General features: G+C 51.2%; 1 pseudogene; it reads right to left on the bottom strand.

The window, feature by feature from the left end:
- Positions 1-6,699: 6,699 nt before the first annotated feature.
- Positions 6,700-6,797, bottom strand: LOC143716809 (U6 spliceosomal RNA; annotated as a pseudogene).
- Positions 6,798-18,683: the final 11,886 nt, after the last annotated feature.

The raw sequence follows: 18,683 nt of genomic DNA, 5'->3' as shown, positions 1-18,683 counted from the left end.
CAGGATTAACTAACCATTGCCCTCCCACCCCACAGCGGTGTCTACATCCGTCAGAGACCAGTGCCCCTCGGTTCCGCCACCGCCCCCCCCCACAGAGGTGACGGACGAGGATCTGGTCCAGATGGCCACTGACTTAGAAACGGGTAACTGGCACCACACTGGACACGTCACACTGTAACATTTGCCCTCAATATATATTCTTCTGGCGGTATTTTTGTATTAACTGTAATGGTTTCATTTACTGGTCTCTACAGCTGATGCTTGAAGACCAAAGGTAGGTTTGGCAGGTAATGTAGCCGTCTTTGTCGGTGGTAGATGTGTAGAACATAGTGGCAATGTAGATTTGCTTAACCACCTTCACATGTCTACTTCCCTTGGCCCTGCTGCATCTCTTGACATTCACCTTGTAGCACTAAACCATCTGCCCCATCACTGGCATGCTGTACGTCATCTAATTACTTGCATTCTGCACGTCATCTAATCACTGGCATGCTGCACGTCATTAACACTCAGACTCACTTAGTCTTGCCTGCCTGTGTGTTGCCCCATGACTATCATTGTGCTGATGCCATTTTGTTGTGTGTGAATGTGTCTGAAGCTCACGTACAGGTCCTTCAGACTCTCCCGCTGGTGGTGAGGCCTCCATGTCCACCTCCTCCGGCGTTGTCCTCCATCCCTCCCCCACCGCCACCACCTCGAGTTGCGGCTGCTCCACCTACGCTCGCGGTTCCGGCTCGGGCTCCGGCGTTGACCAGGGAGGAGCCCCGTCGCGTCTCTGTGGAGGAGACGCCATCTGGGGAGGCCACCCTGGCACCAGCGCCGGCGAAGAGGAAGAGGAAGGAGAGGAAAGTGGAGCAGCCCGCAACGCCCACTCCTGCTTCGGCTGAGGTACAAACACAAACACAGACACACACACACACACACACACACACCGTGCCCGTACTCATGGACGGCACAACTCAGTGAAGTTGACTGTCAAACTGCATGTAGCACCTCCTCTCAGCCTCCTTACAGTGTGTTTGTTTGTGTTGTTTTTTTCCCTCACAGTCCCGGTTGCCTGAGAGCTGGCGGACAGCTCTCACCGTGGAAGAGCAGGAGTGGATCGGCCGGGAGCTGTTCAAGACAGACAGCGAGGGGAGGACCAAACTCACCACAGACCTCAAGCTGTGGTGGGACCCCCCTCAGCCCCGGCCGAGTTACACTCAGCCACCCGCCTCACCAGCTGCCTTCTTCGCGTGTCGGCTGTTCCTCTGGACGCCCCTGCGTCTGTGGGGCGTCCGGCCGACATGCTGTAATAGGGCCCTCACCAAGTGTGGGCTCTACAGGACCATCCGGAGGGTCCTGGACATCGACGGCTGGTACTTGATGGCCACCGAGTACCTGGAGTGCCGTCGGTGTAAGAGGAAGGTAGCTGCCTGGTCGCAGGAGGTCGTGGGTCAGCTGGGAGAGGGGCATCGCGCCCTCTTCCCGGCAATCCTCACCTACAAGTAAGTAGCTGTCTGAACACTGTCACAGTATGTCTGTTTGTGGCGCCCTCTTCCCGGCAATCCTCACCTACAAGTAAGTAGCTGTCTGACCACTGTCACAGTGTGTCTGTGTGTTGCGCCCTCTTGCCGGCAATCCTCACCTACAAGTAAGTACCTGTCTGAACACTGTCACAGTGTGTCTGTGTGTGGCTCTTCTGTAACACATGATGTGCTCCTCTCTGTAGGCTCGCCTGCGACCGGCGGGTAATCATCCAGCTGCGTGAGCGTACTCGGGGGAACAGCGCCACGCAGCTGTACAAAAAACTCTGTGAGGCACACACAGAGGCCTGGATGCGGCGGTCCATACACTACCTCAGCGTCATGGAGCCCTTCACGTCGCGAGGTGTCGTGCGCATGTGCACCCCACCACCAAAACCGCCACCCGTGCCCCAGTACGCGTGGCTGTTAATGGTGTACTGCCACGACATCCTCTCCCGCCTGGAGGACGTGAAGGCCCGGGTCACCTCCGTCTTCGGAACGGTCTTGAAGATGGATTCGACCAAGAAGGTAAATGTGGTGCTATGTATGTATAAATATATATGTATATAAATGTGGTGCGGAGTATCACGCTCTGGCTATGTGCGTGCAGCCTTACTGAGATGCTTTATTCTTTCAAACAGGTGACCCGGAAGCTCGCCGGTGCTGCCGCCCAGACCGCAGCGTGGGCAACGAACGTCGGCAACGAGCACGGACAGGTGCTCATGTCCGTGCTCACGGACGCCGAGGGTGCCGGCCTGTTGTCCATGGCTGCGGGGTTAATGCGGCGGTATCGGGACGCTGGGGTGGAGCCGCCTCAGCTCCTCTACGTCGACCGGGACTGTTGTTCGTCCCACGGGGGATCCAAGACAGCTGACATGTTCGGGAAGTGGGACAAGCTGGTGGTCCGGCTGGACATCTGGCACCTGATGCGGCGGTTCGCGTCAGGTGCGTTGTGGCAAAAACAATAATTAAACAAACAGCATCACAGTAAGAGACATCATTGGGTCCATAACTTGATGTAACATGCATTTTTCCATAACAGGTGTCACCACCGAGAGCCACCAGCTGTATAAACCCTTCCTGCAGCAGCTGTCTTCGTGCATCTTCCTGTGGGACCCAGAGGACGCAGCCCGGTTGCTCAAGGCGAAGAAGAGGATGCTTGAGGCGCAGGGGATGACCTTCTCGTCCGACGCCGGAGTGTGGAGGCACGTCAGCCGCAAGAATATGGCTCTCCATTGCCGTCGCCGCACGCGTGGAGCGGCGGAGACGGAGCGGCTGATCGGTGACCTCCTGGAAACCTTCGGCGGTGCCAACGGACGAGACACCATGGGGATTTCCCTGCTGGACCAAGACCGCATCCAGAAGATCTGGACGGAGCAGCGGCGCCACCTCCATTGCATCCAGGACCCGCCGGGCGTGGAGCTGTACACTGAGACCGGCAGGGTGACCAAGGGGGGGATCAGCCTGCCGGTGTACCGTTGTGCACGAGGCTCCACGTCCCTGGAGTCGTTCCACCTGCATCTCAACCGCTTCATTCCAGGTATGTTTCACATGCTTCACTGTCATGTCAATCTTTCACTGTCATCGACTCGCTGTCATTCACATTGTGTGCACTGAATAAACTGCTAAACAGATCTGTGTTCCTCCTCAGGAGAAAGTGCCAATCCCTGGCACTTCCAGGCATTTCTCCTGGAGGGGTTGACGCGGTGGAACGCCGACAGGGCGGCGTCCGTGGCACAGGAGGGACGGCCGCTGCTCCGCTCCTACAATGGCCCCCTGCAGCACTCCCTTGACCAGCTCAGCCAAAGGGTGCTTGGCACGAGTGTGGTCAAGGATTACACCAAGCCCAGGGAGTACACGGGTAAGAACACTCAAGCCACCGCGCTTACACGTGTCCACACTGAATGATATTTGTACCAGACTGACTGATGCGATTTGTGTTGTTGTACTTCAGGGGAACTCATCGGCATCGAGTACCTGTACTCCCAGACGGGCAGAGTGCTGCAGGACGTCAGCTTGGACCCTGACATTCCGGACGCGGGGGGGGACGTTCCCCAACTCGTCGAGGATGACGAGCTCGCCGACAGCCCGCAGGAGGTGGAGGACCTCACCCTGCACGTGCCTGGCGAGTTCCCAGCTCCTCAGACGGACCCGCGGTCAGGGCGACCGGCTGACGCACCCGCGCCCGAGCCATCCAGTCCGACCGGTGCCCCCGAGCCCGCACCCCACTCCCCCGGCCGGTCCTCGCCAGAGCCTCAGCAGGCTGCTGAGGTAAGCACGCCACCTCTTTGTGGTCTGCGACTGCAGTGCATCTCGCATCACCAAAAACTGCGCTCGCTCTGTTCCATCCACCTGACTTATTGTTTTCCATCTCTTCTTGTGTGTCTGCAGGACTACAGAGGACCGGATGACCAGCCGGGGTACCTGGCCGTGGTCCAGTTGGCCACGGCCTTGGTGGGGTTGCGTCACGACCCGGCCTTGTCAGAGGGGAGGGTAGACGAGCTTATCAGGCTCTACGAGGCCCTGTCACCGTACGACAGGGCCCGAGTAGTTTACCCTCCCCGCTACAGGGACAGGCCAGCTCAGGGGCGCTTCATGGCAGCCAAGCCAAGCCGCACCAGAATACCTGGTGTGGAAAGCTTGAGACGGTAAGGCTACGCTTCCATCATACATTTCCCTGGTGTACAAACAAGCTGCTTTATGTAATGTTGCCCATTATCATGCTCATATCTGTCATTGTTTTTGTCCATTGTCCACAGCTGCCTGGTCGGAGAGACCTCTGGACCTGCCAGCAGTCCCAGCGCAAGCCGGCTGGTAGAGGCAGTATGCACCCAGCTCTGCCGCTTGATCCCCTCGGGCAGCCGTGCGCGCGGTGCCCGGAGGTCGCGGTGGGACAGCATACTGCTTCGGTACCAGCACATCCGGGACCTTGTGCTGGGCCACCAGAGGCTGATGGCTCGGGCGCCCATACAGCTCTTTGAGCTGAACGCCAGGACCCTCTCGCTGTGGTATGTTTGATGCTTTTGATGTTATGGTAATGACATGCTTGAATGGCATGCTCTCAAAATTGTACATGTAACTAAAACACTACGTTGAAATCCGTTTTCAGGTTCACCAGGATGCAGCGGGAGAAGGAGAGGACTGTGCTAGCTTCAGGCGTTGCAGCAGAGGGACGACCACCAGCGGCAGCGGCAGCGGGTTCGGCGCCGTGCCCAGCAACAGCGGTGGATCGTTCTCCGGCAGCAGCAACAGGCCAGGCGAGGACAGCAGCGCCAAGGGCGGCGGGACCTCTGGCAGCAGCACCGGCCGTGGCAGCACCGGTGCCTGTTCTGCCAGCGCCAGTGCGCCCACTGGCGCCTTTACCGCCTGCCCCCTCAGCTGTTGTCCTGGCCATACCACCGGCTGCTGCAGCTGCAACAGGACCTTTTCCGGCAACACAGCCTCTCTTTCTGGACCTCTCACTGCCCCAGCAGAGTGTGAGGGTGCTCCCCATCCCAACGCTCCCTCGGACAACGCCAGCCCCACACGTCCTCCCTCTGCCGCTGGCCGCCGCACATCACGCCGGCCCTCGGCTGCCTGCACCACCTCCTGCTCCTCCTCCTCAGCCTCGCTCTGCGTACAAAACTGAATGGCTGAGGAGGAAGAGGGCTGAGCAGAGGGCAGCGGCAGGAACAGTCGTCGCTGCCCGGGCCGGCGTGCCACAAGAACAAAAGTGCAGGAGATGCGGCCAGCCAAAGCGGAGGGAGACCGGACACACCCGCTACGGCAATGTACATTTTTGCTCTGCCGCCGCAGCGGGTAAGAGTGTGGAGGACTGGCTGAGGGAGATGAAGGACCAGGGTCGAGCCCCGGACTGATTTCGCATTCTCGCTGGGGCAGGTGTATATAGTTGTTTCAGTGTTTGTTTGTTTGTTTTTTAAAGACATTGACTTTACCCTCCACAAGGACCGGGACCTTGCCGCGGTGTGGAGGCTTCCTACAAACACCGGTCCACACCTGCCACAACTTTTCTACAGCAAAAAAAACATTGTGTATCCCATTCACACCTGTATAACATTGCCATGCCTTTGTACTATTCTGATTCTTTGCACTGACAAGTTATATAGGCCTATACTGTGTGTGTATGCTGCCTATCATATGGCTTAAGAAAAAGAAAAGAAAACATTGTCTGTCCCATTCACACCTGTATAACACATTCACACCTGTATAACACATTGTCATGCATTTGTGCTGTTCTGATTTTATGCGCTGACAAGTTATATAGGCATTTTGGACATGTGGGTATGGTCAATAATGTGGTCACTGTCTTTGGAGTTACGTCCAGTTGCCACTGGCTCTGTTGCCGCCGCGTTGGTACTTCACACTGTATGCTGCTGCATTATTTATCCATGCATGTCTGTAATGAGCCCTTATACTATGCGTCTGTCTGCTGTGATTGATGTGGTTTAAAATAAGAGGAATGAAGCCTTGTGCCACTGTTCTGCATCAATACCACTGTTCTGCATCTCGCCCCAGAACATTTATGCCATGTGTCTGCTCTGATGCTCTATTTTTTTTATTATTATGATCATCATCATCATCATCATCATCATCATCATCATCATCAAAATCATCATGTTTTATTGTATTGTAGTTTGAAATAAATAATCTATTTCACACTGTAGTCTACTGCTGCTGTGTTTGGTGTTTTCTGCATCTATACATCATCATCATCATCAACAACAACTACAACAACAACAATAATACACGGCATGTAACTTTTATTTATACATTGAAATAAAATTATTGACATAATATAAATGTAATATAATGTTTAACATAACAAATTTTTATATATATGCAGAAAAAGGTGAAACAATATAAATACAATATATCTATGCAGAAAAGGGTGAAACAATATAAAAAGTGGAAACAATATGAATACAGTATATTATTTAACATAAACAATATAAATACAATATAATGTTTAACACAACAGATTTTAATATCTATGCAGAAAAAGGTGAAACAAATAATGCACGGCATGTTACTTTTATGTATACACATGAAATAGGCATAATAAGAATATAATAGTGTGTAATATAATGTTTAATATTTGTGCTTCGGTCGGGATTCGATCCTACGCTTTGATGGTGTCTCGTTTGTACCGCGTTTGTGCGACTGGGCATGCGCGAAGGCACTAATGCGCATGCGCGAAAACAGAGAAGAACGATGGCGAAGCTTTGCGCAGGGGCCATGCTAATCTTCTCTGTATTGATCCAATTTTAGTATATGTGCTGCCTTAGCAAGCACAGGTTTGGTGCCCAGCTCAAGGCATATCTACACCTTGGGTTCCAGCGAGCTATCACCAAGGTGGTAGGGCCCAGCGAGTCATCTCGCCTCTGCATACCTTTGCTTGACACAATGATTGATGCAAAAGCTCAATGAGTTTAGGAATAGGACATCTTAGAGCTTTAGGGTTCACAAATTACCAATTCCACCATGATGTATGAGAGCATCTACTGAAAGAATGGGGTGGGCAGACTTATGGATGGTACCAAAATACAAGCTCTGAATGGGCTGTGTCCTCCAGATTTTCGAGAAAAAATCGAGTTGGCAGAAAAACGGAAAGTGCTTAGCCGTTTGCGCCACCGTTGCATGCACTCGATGTAACTGGACACGAACTGCAGCAGGAGGAATTAATCCTCTGGAGACTTTGAGGTAGAGGCCCTCTGACACACGTCGGAAACAAAACCTTAAAGGACTTCACAGATTTTTTTATTTGATTTATTCTTTGATTTTTTCTCTAAATCGGTCTCCTTTCAGCATAGGCGCTGCCTTAACAAGCAAAAAGGCTCAGCTAATTTGAGGCATATGCACACCTGGGGGCCCAGCAAGTCCTCACCAAGGTGGTAGAGCCCAGCGAGCCATTTCACCACTTTAAAAAAACCTTGTTTATTAGTGTAGCCTGCCTTCCAGAGGATACATATTCACACACTTTGTAATTCATTCACTGGGCTATCATGCATTCAAACTAATCAAGAGTTGTAAACTTTGATGGGTTGCTGTTGTGTATTTTCATTTAGCTGTTCTCATGATTGCTGCATTTATAGACAACTGTGCCTAGGGTCTTGAAGTTCAATCACACCACATGTATGTTTTTCCACATTTTTTTCCACTTGGCATATGTAACTCTTTAGGTATTTACAGCACCGCTGGTCACTGTATGATAAAAATGTGAAAACATCATAAGTAGAAGTTTATTTTAGCTCAAGTTTGCTCTGTGTGAATGTATTGTTCTGTTTCAGTGGTGTTCTGTGACTCAACCTTGAAGGGAAAAGATATTGCCTTTGTGGTCTGTTCCCCAACGGCATCTGCTGAAGAAAGGGAGTGGACACACTTGTCGATGGCCCCAGAGTACAAGCATAAAAAAAAGAGTTGGCAAGAAAACTGAGAGTGCGCTATAGACATTGGAGATATTGCCTTTGTGGTCAAACCCTGTTCCTCAACGGCATCTGCTGAAGAAAGGGAGTGGACACACTCGTCGATGGCCCCAGAGTACAAGCAAAAAAAAAGAGTTGGCAGGAAAACTGAGAGTGCGCAATCAGTTTAGGAATAGGACATCTTAGAGCTTTAGGGTTCATAAATGGCCAATTCCACCATGATTTATGAGAGCATCTACTGAAAGAATGGGGTGAGCAGACTTATGGATGGTACCAAAATACAAGCTCTGAATGGGCTGTGTCCTCCAGGTTTTCGAGAAAAAATCGAGTTGGCAGAAAAACGGAAAGTGCTTAGCCGTTTGCGCCACCGTTGCATGCACTCGATGTAACTGGACACAAACTGCAGCAGGAGGAATTAATCCTCTGGAGACTTTGAGGTAGAGGCCCTCTGACACACGTCGGAAACAAAACCTTAAAGGACTTCACAGATTTTTTTATTTGATTTATTCTTTGATTTTTTCTCTAAATCGGTCTCCTTTCAGCATAGGCGCTGCCTTAACAAGCAAAAAGGCTCCGATAATTTGAGGCATATGCACACCTGGGGGCCCAGCAAGTCCTCACCAAGGTGGTAGAGCCCAGCGAGCCATTTCACCACTTTAAAAAAAACTTGTTTATTAGTGTAGCCTGCCTTCCAGAGGATACATATTCACACACTTTGTAATTCATTCACTGGGCTATCATGCATTCAAACTAATCAAGAGTTGTAAACTTTGATGGGTTGCTGTTGTGTATTTTCATTTAGCTGTTCTCATGATTGCTGCATTTATAGACAACTGTGCCTAGGGTCTTGAAGTTCAATCACACCACATGTATGTTTTTCCACATTTACACGTATTCCTACTTGGCATATGTAACTCTTTAGGTATTTACAGCACCGCTGGTCACTGTATGATAAAAATGTGAAAACATCATAAGTAGAAGTTTATTTTAGCTCAAGTTTGCTCTGTGTGAATGTATTGTTCTGTTTCAGTGGTGTTCTGTGACTCAACCTTGAAGGGAAAAGATATTGCCTTTGAGGTCTGTTCCCCAACGGCATCTGCTGAAGAAAGGGAGTGGACACACTTGTCGATGGCCCCAGAGTACAAGCATAAAAAAAAGAGTTGGCAAGAAAACTGAGAGTGCGCTATAGACATTGGAGATATTGCCTTTGTGGTCAAACCCTGTTCCTCAACGGCATCTGCTGAAGAAAGGGAGTGGACACACTCGTCGATGGCCCCAGAGTACAAGCAAAAAAAAAGAGTTGGGAGGAAAACTGAGAGTGCGCAATCAGTTTAGGAATAGGACATCTTAGAGCTTTAGGGTTCATAAATGGCCAATTCCACCATGATGTATGAGAGCATCTACTGAAAGAATGGGGTGGGCAGACTTATGGATGGTACCAAAATACAAGCTCTGAATGGGCTGTGTCCTCCAGGTTTTCGAGAAAAAATCGAGTTGGCAGAAAAACGGAAAGTGCTTAGCCGTTTGCGCCACCGTTGCATGCACTCGATGTAACTGGACACAAACTGCAGCAGGAGGAATTAATCCTCTGGAGACTTTGAGGTAGAGGCCCTCTGACACACGTCGGAAACAAAACCTTAAAGGACTTCACAGATTTTTTTATTTGATTTATTCTTTGATTTTTTCTCTAAATCGGTCTCCTTTCAGCATAGGCGCTGCCTTAACAAGCAAAAAGGCTCCGATAATTTGAGGCATATGCAGACCTGCGGGCCCAGCAAGTCCTCACCAAGGTGGTAGATCCCAGCGAGCCATTTCACCACTTTAAAAAAAACTTGTTCCCCTTCAGGGACTACCGCTGCGTGAAATCGCAGTGGGAACGCCCTCAGCGTGACGCGTCTGAAGCATGAATGAAATCAGTCAATGGAGAGAATGAGCGTACGGCGAGTGACGTCATCGACCAGGAAGCTATAAATATCCCCTGAGTATACAACACGCCAGCTTTTAGTTACTTCAGCAGCTCTGTGTGTGTCTGAATCTGTCGATTGTGTTTGTCTGTTTTGTCAGGAGTTTTCACTATATATATTTTATATAAAAAAAACAATATGAGCGAGCAGTATAAGAAGTGTGTTCCCCCCTGTACTCGGCACATCACGGGTGGGGATTCACACGAGCTAAGTGTGGCTTGTTTGGGAGTGCAGCAATGCCCAGTCGGCTCTCGAGGGAGTCGATTGTCAGCATTGCGAGCGTTTTCCCTTGAGAACTCTGCGCTCGCGGCGATCGCTCTTCGAGGAGAGTGATTTGCTGCGAGCTCCCCGAGGCTCGGGTCCCGCTTCTGTTGAGGCAGAGCGGCGCCGCTTGTCTTGGGGCTCGCAGATGGATCTCGCTGGCGACGTTGAGACGGGCTCCGCCCTATCTCAGCTATCTCCGACGAGATCTAGTGCCTCTCACCCGGCTCTGGAAGCACGCGCTGCGGCGGTTACTTCTGCCCGGGTGGAGGCACATGATGATGTTGAATTGAGATTTTCCAGTTCTGAGGAGCTGGATGTCGAAAGTTTATTATCAGAGAAAACTAGTTTATCACATTATACTGCAAATGAAGAAGGTTTGATGGATGTATTATCTCGGGCTGTTGAAAAGCTAAAAAAAAAAAAAAAAAAAAAACAGTATCGAGTGGCCAAAAGAAAAGAAAGGCTGATAGACAGGTTTCTAGAATTAAAAGCAATCTAGATGATAAATTTCTGTCTGCACGACCTCAACCTTCTAGCCGGTGCTTACCGTTCTTCCCAGATCTTCATGCTGAGTTTTCAAAGACCTGGGTTAGACCGGTTTCAAGCAGAATTTACACAAATCAGTCCAATGCTTATGGTAACATTGTTGGTGCTTAATCTGCTGGTTATGTGACGATACTGTAGGCGGAGGAGACGCTTGCGAGCTATCTCTCTCCTGCTTCATCGTCTTCACTTAAAGCACCGGCTCTTCCACCAAAAAATTAATAAATAAATAAATATATATACCTCTGTGCTGGTGGGGAAGGCTTACTCGGTGGCTCGGCAGGCGGCTGCATGTTTGCATACGATGACTTTTATGCAGGCTTTTCAGGCCGACCTGCTCAAAGGAAATCTGAGGGGGGTCCCCGCCGAGAGAGACTTGCGTTCACCTCCCTTAAGGGTGCCCTGTCTCTCCCGGCGCCCTCAGGGGCCCGTCCTACTAACCCTGCCGAAACAGGGCGTAGAAGGGTCTGGCGAGAGCTTTCCCGAGGGACGCTCGCCGCCTCTAAGGAGGGTTCTAGTGTGTTCAGACCAGTCGTTCCCTGCCGGTGCGCCGTTACAGGGCACTGTGTCTGTCACGCAGAATGTTCAACCAGAGCAAAGTCTTTCGTCGAGTTCGTCTTCAAAAAGAGCACAGCAGAAGCGGAGTGTCACGTCTCGTGCCTCCCTGCAGAGAAACTGGAGGGACGAGGCGGGGTGCTCTCCGGCGCGGCCTTCTCGGGGCAGGACTGATATGAGGACAGTCATTGTCGCCAGAAAGGCCGCGTCGAAAAAGTCCTGACGGGCTGAACGTCAGGACTCTGAGGGTGGTCCCCATCGGGAAAAACTTGAGTTCACCGCACAAAAACACGGTGCCCTGTCTTTCTCGATGCCCTCAGGGGTCTGTTCTACTAACCCTGCCTATACAGGGCGTAGAGAGACTCGGCGAGCGATTTCCCGAGGGACGCTCGCCCCCTCCAAGGAGGGTTGTGGAGTGCTCAGACCAGCTGTTTCCTGCCAGTATGTTACAGGGCGCTGTGTCTGTCACTCGGGATGTTCATCCGGAGGCCAGCCTCGAGAGGCTGGTTCCCTTAGTAGAGTTCCTGGCGGAATGGGTCCCCCACCCAGCAGGGAGTTAGGGTACTACTTCATCAAAAAAAAAAAATCCTGACGTGCTGAACGTCAGGGTTCTGAGGGTGGTCCCTATCGTGAAAGACCTGAGTTCACTGCACAAGAACACGGTGCCCTGTCTTTTCCGATGCCCTCAGTGGTCTGCTCTACTAACCCTGCCTTCACAGGGCGTAGAGAGACTCGGCGAGCAATTTCCCGAGGGACGCTCGCCCCCTCCGAGGAGGGTTGTGGAGTGCCCAGACCAGCTGTTCCCTGCCAGTACGTTACAGGGCGCTGTGTCTGTCACTGGGGATGTTCAAATCAGATCCGAGGACTGGTTTGTCATGATAGATCTAAAGGACGTTTACTTCCATGTATCTATCCTCCCTCAACACAGGAAGTTCCTGAGGTTCGCTTTCGGGGGCGAAGCGTACCAATATCGGGTTCTTCCGTTCGGCCTAGCACTGTCACCCCGAACATTCACGAAGTGTACGGATGCTGCTATAGCCCCGCTGAGGTTACAGGGCATCCGCTTTCTGTACTATATAGACGATTGCTTGATTCTAGCTCAATCGGAACAACAGGCGGTTCGGCACCGAGATGTCGTTCTTGCTCATATCAAGTGACTGGGGATGGGGTCTGCTCCCTCAACGCCAAAAAGAGTGTTCTTTCTCCATTACAGAGAACCACTTTTCTAGGTGTAGTGTGGGATTCAACGACGATGCAGGCACGATTGTCACCTGCTCGTATTGCTTTGATTCTCGCTGCAGTAGATCAGGTCAAGCTAGGCCAGTCATCCACTGTAAAACAGTTCCAGAGACTGCTAGGTCTCATGGCAGCTGCGTCCAACGTGATACCTCTTGGCCTCTTGCACATGAGACTGTTACAGTGGTGGCTCAGGACCAAGGGATTCTCCCCGAGGGGAAATCCGCTTCGCATGATCGTGAGTTTGCGACGGTGTCATCACGCCCTGATCATGTGGAAAGATCCTTGGTTTCTGTCCCAAGGCCCTGTGTTAGGAGCTCCTTGTCGTCGCGTTATGCTAATGACAGATGCCTCTCTCACGGGTGGGCTCAGGGTCTGTGGGAGGACCATCATCGTCTGTGGCACTTAAACTGCCTAGAGATGTTGGCGGTGTTTCAGGCTCTGAAACACTTCCTCCCAGACCTAAGGGGCCACCATGTTCTTGTCCAGACAGACAACACATCGGTGGTTTCTTATATCAACCATCAGGGGGGTTTGCGTTCTCGCCCGCTTTACAAACTGGCACGTCAGATCCTTCTATGGTCCCAGGGGAAAATTCTTTCTCTGAGAGCTTTTATCTCCCGGGGTATTTAAATCAGGGGGCAGACATCCTGTTAAGACAGGGGCCGAGGCCCGGGGAATGGAGTCTTCACCCCGAGGTGGTGGAACTCCTATGGAGACATTTCGGTCTTGCCGAGGTAGACCTATTTGCTTCTCGAGAAACATCACACTGCCCGCTGTGGTTCTCTCTCAGCCATCCAGCCCCGCTGGGGTTGGATGCGATGGTACATCCGTGGCCGAGGTCACGCTTGTACGCTTTTCCCCGATCGCTCTGCTCCCAGGAGTTCTGGAGAGGGTTCGCCGGGACGGGCTCAGTCTCCTGCTAATAGCCCCGTTCTGGTCGGCCCGGGTATGGTTTGCGGACCTAGTGTCTCTCCTCAACGGCTCTCCCCTAGAGATACCGATCAGGAGAGATCTGCTCTCTCAGGCGAGTGGGTCGATCTTTCACCCCCGTCTAGAGCTATGGAGGCTGTGGGCTTGGCCTCTGAGGGGGCCCAGCTCATAGATTCTGGTCTCTCGGCTGAGGTCGTTGAGACCATCCTCCGATCCAGAGCTCCCTCCACGAGGAAGTTATATGCCGCGAGATGGAAACTTTTCACCTCTTGGTGTGGAGAGCGCCAGCAGGACCCAGTTAACTGCCCGGTTGGTACAGTCCTGGATTTCCTGCAGGACCGTCTCTCCACAGGGTTATCCCACTCCACACTGAAGGTGTATGTGGCGGCCTTAGCTGCTTACCACACCCCTTCAAGTGGAGGTTCCCTCGGGAAACACCCGCTTATGTCTCGCTTCCTTCGTGTCACCTTGAGGCTGAGGCCTGCAGTTCGCACAAGGGTACCAGCTTGGGATCTGGCCGTCATCTTAGAAGGTCTCTCCCTTGCTCCTTTCGAGCCCATCGAGGAAGTTTCGGAAAAGTTTCTTACTCTAAAGACTATCCTTCTTCTCGCTATCTCATCTCTAAAAAGAATTGGAGATATTCAAGCACTTTCGGTGGCTCCCTCGTGCTTGGAATTTGCTCCTGGTTGGTTAAGGCCTTTCTCTTTCCGAGACCAGGTTATGTTCCTAGGGTTCCAACTGTTTCAGTTAGACCTATAGTTCTGCAGGTTTTCTGTCCTCCGCCTTTTCTGACGTCAGACCAGGAGAAAATTAATTTGCTGTGCCCAGTTTGGGTTTTGATGCTTACGTCCACAGAGCTGCCCTGTGGAGGAGATCGGAACAAATGTTCGTCTGTTTGGGTCACCTAAGAAAGGGTGTCCTGCATCTAGAAAAAGGATGAGCAAGTGGGTGGTCGAGGCCATCCCACTTGCTTATGGTTCGGCCCATCAGCCTTCACTTTGGCTGTAAGGGCTCATTCCACCCGGAGTATGGCTGCTTCTACAGCTCTTCTTTCAGGAGCTTCTCTTCAGGACGTTTGTGATGCGGCAGGCTGGTCCTCACCGCACACTTTCGTTAGATTTTATTCCCTCGATCTTAGCTCCACTCCCGGGGCTCAGGTTCTCTCGTCGGTTTGTGTCTCCTAATGACACACGACGGGGATTTGGTCGTATGGGGATGTGGGTATTGCGTTCCCACTGCGATTTCACGCAGCGGTAGTCCCTGAAGGGGAACGTCCCGGGTTACGTATGTAACCCTAGTTCCCCGAAGGGACGGACGCTGCGTGTCCTGCCATACTCTCGGCATCCCCTTGGGTCGCTACTTCAGTAACTTTTAAGCTGGCGTGTTGTATACTCAGGGGATATTTATAGCTTCCTGGTCGATGATGTCACTCGCCGTACGCTCATTCTCTCCATTGACTGATTTCATTCATGCTTCAGACGCGTCACGCTGAGGGCGTTCCCACTGCGATTTCACGCAGCGTCCGTCCCTTCGGGGAACTAGGGTTACATACGTAACCCGGGACGTTTATTAGTGTAGCCTGCCTTCCAGAGGATACATATTCACACACTTTGTAATTCATTCACTGGGCTATCATGCATTCAAACTAATCAAGAAACTTTGATGGGTTGCTGTTGTGTATTTTCATTTAGCTGTTCTCATGATTGCTGCATTTATAGACAACTGTGCCTAGGGTCTTGAAGTTCAATCACACCACATGTTTGTTTTTCCACATTTACACGTATTCCTACTTGGCATATGTAACTCTTTAGGTATTTACAGCACCGCTGGTCACTGTATGATAAAAATTTGAAAACATCATAACTAGAAGTTTATTTTAGCTCAAGTTTGCTCTGTGTGAATGTATTGTTCTGTTTCAGTGGTGTTCTGTGACTCACCTTGAAGGGAAAAGATATTACCTTTGTGGTCAAACCCTGTTCCCCAACGGCATCTGCTGAAGAAAGTGAGTGGATACACTTGTCGATGGCCCCAGAGTACAAGCATAAAAAATAGAATTGGCAGGAAAACTGAGAGTGCGCTATAGACATTGGAGATGCACCAGTTCTTGACACAAGAGAACAAGAATGAAAACAAAGAGTGGCAGGAGGGGATGAATCAAGTCCAGTGAAGCAGGCTTTGATCATAGCTGCAAAAATATGGAGCGCTTCACGGATTTGCGTGTCATCCTTGCGCTCTGTGCCCAGCAATGTTCTCTGGATGACGGCCAATCAGCAGCTCGGATTGTCGAGCCTTTGTCGAGCGTTTTCGGTTTTGGGCCAATCAGCAGCTCGGATTGTCGAGCGTTTGTCGAGCGTTTTCGGTTTTGAGCCAATCAGCAGCTCGTATTGTCGAGCGTTTGGGGCCAATCAACGGTTAGTATACTCAAGCGTTTGTCGAGCGTTTTGGGCCAATCAACGGGTAGTATAATCAAGCGTTTGTCACTCATAGCAACCAACAAACCTGACACCGAGAGAGAGTCTGACTGACTGAGTGAGTGAGTAAAACAAAAATAAATAGAATATTACGAATGTACTGACATAACATTGTCTTCCCAGAGTACTTTTACAATGTACTGACATGGAATTTGTCGATGTATTATGGTGTCAATCGCTGGTTTTGATAACGTTATTTAAAGATACGTTAACGTACGTCAGGCGTCCGGTTAACACATTTAAACCATATTTACACTTTGAATTTCGACTCCAAACTGTAGTAACTACATCTACGTGGTCTAATGAAGATAACCAGGTAGTCTGATCAAAGATTAAATACATTTTGAGAGATCGCTAGCATGTAATGTAATGTAATCCATTGCATTGGAAATGAACGGGACAACATGTGACGATCTCTGAAAACAAAATTAAATGATGAAAAGACCATACAGTTAGTATCTTTAGACCCTTAAGATTATAATATAACCACGTGAAATCAAAATATAAAGTTTAAGTGTATGTTTTATGCATTAACAATATGCCTGTTTGTTTACCTGTCATTATTTACCTGTTGTGTCAAGTTATGTTCATTTTTTAACGTTAATATTTCAATAGTGAATGTGTAGTACTAGTATATCATTAATCTTATGTGTGATATTCCTGTTAATATGGCAATTAACATGTAGTTTAACCTGTAATGCTCCCTTAACGCTGTGCTATGTCATTGTAGAGATGGTTTTTGCAAATTTTAAAGTGACGGCCTCGCAGCAGCTTGTCCTGCGGGCCTCTGATGAGGCGGCGGCCTTCATCGCCGCCAAGGGGCCACGCGGGACCGCCGCTGCTGCGAGGGCCAAGAAGCCAGAGGAGGTGGAGAAGGAGGCCCAAGCCCACGTCGTCTCCAAGGGCGGTGACCCTGGTAACCCCATGCTGGTGCTGGGCTGCCACAGCATCCAGTTTGGCAAGTACCAGGGTCAAACTTTCCGTTGGCTCCTGGAGAACGACGTGGGCTACACCACGCAGTTGGTTGCCAGCCACCAGCGGGAGCGGGAGAAAAGTGCCTCCGACAGCCCCCTTATGGCCAACAAGGACGCACTCGCCCGGTACTCGTGCCCCCACCCTGCTTTTGCTGAGCAGCTGCGTTACCACCGGGTGCACGAGGAGGCCCGGGCTCGCGCCACTCTGCCCGGGTGTGAGGGCGAGGCGCTTGTTGGCTTTGGGGAATACAAGGAGGCCACCCTGAAGGACCTGTATGACTCCAAGGAGAAGCAGCACCAGAAGTAAGTCCTGTTGTGGTGAAGGGCAGTGAACTGTCGACAGGGTGCTGTGACTTGTTGATATGCGTGTTAATCTTTGATCATTGTCTTGCAGCTTTGTCAAGTGGCTACGGCGGAAGACACCGCAGCCTGGGACCTCGATGGACGCCGCCAGGAAGTACATGCTGGGCCAAGACAAGGAGCGGTCGGCAGAGGTGGCTGCTACCCCCCCCACCTCCCACCAGCAGCAGCAGCACCCCCACCACCAGCAGTGGCCCCAGCAAGGCCGCTGCTTCCACCGCGCTGCCGCCGCGCAAGCCGATCGCTCCCATGTTCTCGGCCCTACTGGGAAGGCGTCCAATGGCCCCAGGTGAGCTGCAGGCCAAGGTCAGGAAGCTGATGACCACACCAGCACGGCCTGCAGTTCCAGGTAGATCTCTTTCTTTCTCTTTAACACAACAGTGGTTCAGTGTACAGGATTAACTAACCATTGCCCTCCCACCCCACAGCGGTGTCTACATCCGTCAGAGACCAGTGCCCCTCGGTTCCGCCGCCGCCCCCCCCCCACAGAGGTGACGGACGAGGATCTGGTCCAGATGGCCCCTGACTTAGAAACGGGTAACTGGCACCACACTGGACACGTCACACTGTAACATTTGCCCTCAATATATATTCTTCTGGCGGTATTTTTGTATTAACTGTAATGGTTTCATTTACTGGTCTCTACAGCTGATGCTTGAAGACCAAAGGTAGGTTTGGCAGGTAATGTAGCCGTCTTTGTCGTGGTAGATGTGTAGAACGTAGTGGCAATGTAGATTTGCTTAACCACCTTCACATGTCTACTTCCCTTGGCCCTGCTGCATCTCTTGACATTCACCTTGTAGCACTAAACCATTTGCCCCATCACTGGCATGCTGTACGTCATCTAATTACTTGCATTCTGCACGTCATCTAATCACTGGCATGCTGCACGTCATTAACACTCAGACTCACTTAGTCTTGCCTGCCTGTGTGTTGCCCCATGACTATCATTGTGCTGATGCCATTTTGTTGTGTGTGAATGTGTCTGAAGCTCACGTACAGGTCCTTCAGACTCTCCAGCTGGTGGTGAGGCCTCCATCTCCACCTCCTCCGGCGTTGTCCTCCATCCCTCCCCCACCGCCACCACCTCGAGTTGCGGCTGCTCCACCTACGCTCGCGGCTCCGGCTCGGGCTCCGGCGTTGACCAGGGAGGAGCCCCGTCGTCATCTGCCATCTGGGGAGGCCACCCTGGCACCAGCGCCGGCGAAGAAGAAGAGGAAGGAGAGGAAAGTGGAGCAGCCCGCAACGCCCACTCCTGCTTCGGCTGAGGTACAAACACAGACACACACACACACACACACACACCGTGCCCGTACTCATGGACGGCACAACTCAGTGAAGTTGACTGTCAAACTGCATGTAGCACCTCCTCTCAGCCTCCTTACAGTGTGTTTGTTTGTGTTGTTTTTTTCCCTCACAGTCCCGGTTGCCTGAGAGCTGGCGGACAGCTCTCACC

Source organism: Siphateles boraxobius, unplaced genomic scaffold, assembly GCF_051911475.1.
Source record: "Siphateles boraxobius isolate OS27281-9 unplaced genomic scaffold, OSU_SipBor_1 6, whole genome shotgun sequence".
NCBI classification, from domain to species: domain Eukaryota; kingdom Metazoa; phylum Chordata; class Actinopteri; order Cypriniformes; family Leuciscidae; genus Siphateles; species Siphateles boraxobius.
Note: the sequence above shows the minus strand (reverse complement) of the source record. Positions and strands in the feature narration are given on the sequence as shown.